The sequence below is a fragment of the Elgaria multicarinata genome, chromosome 6, assembly GCF_023053635.1.
Source record: "Elgaria multicarinata webbii isolate HBS135686 ecotype San Diego chromosome 6, rElgMul1.1.pri, whole genome shotgun sequence".
Lineage (NCBI taxonomy): Eukaryota > Metazoa > Chordata > Lepidosauria > Squamata > Anguidae > Elgaria > Elgaria multicarinata.
The window spans coordinates 95001013-95001643 of record NC_086176.1 but is presented as its reverse complement, the minus strand read 5'-3'; positions in this window follow the sequence as shown (position 1 = coordinate 95001643).

Here is a 631-nt window from a genome sequence, read left to right as displayed (position 1 = left end):
AGTTCCGTCTGGTTATCCTTAATTTTTTTTAGTATTGCTGTTATTTCTTCCTTCTCTGCTGCCTTCCTGGCTCGGCGGCGGCTTTCTCCAGCCTCAGCCCCACACGCTCCCCGCCCCCCACCCCGGCAAGCGCTCCAGCCACTGAAATATGATAATCAGAACAGCTGCTTCTGTGTTCCCTCCGCCCAATCAGAGGCGAGCGGGTTTGACGTCTCCGCGGCCTACGTCGACCAATGCCGAGCGAGCTGAGTTGGAGCAGAGAAGTTTGAGTAAGAGATAAGGAAGAGGCTGGTGGCCGCGGCGCGCTGAGTCCCGCACGGTGCAGCGTCTCGGCCACTCGCTCGCTTGCTCGACCGGCTCGCTCTCGCCTCGCCTCCGTCCGGGTGTTTGGCTCTGGCTTTTCTTTTGCAAAGACGCCTCGTAAGGGAACCCCGTAACCCGCCACCGCCTTGGAACTGATTCTCAGAGCGCCACCGATCAAGCAGCACCTTTTGCCTTTCCATTATACAGCATCTCCCCCACTCAAAAGAAGCAACAGCTTTATCCCCCCCACCTCCCCACCTCTCTCTCTCCCCCTCCCTCCCTCTCTCTGTTTTAATCTCTGGGAAGCTCCATCGCAACCGTGCACCAT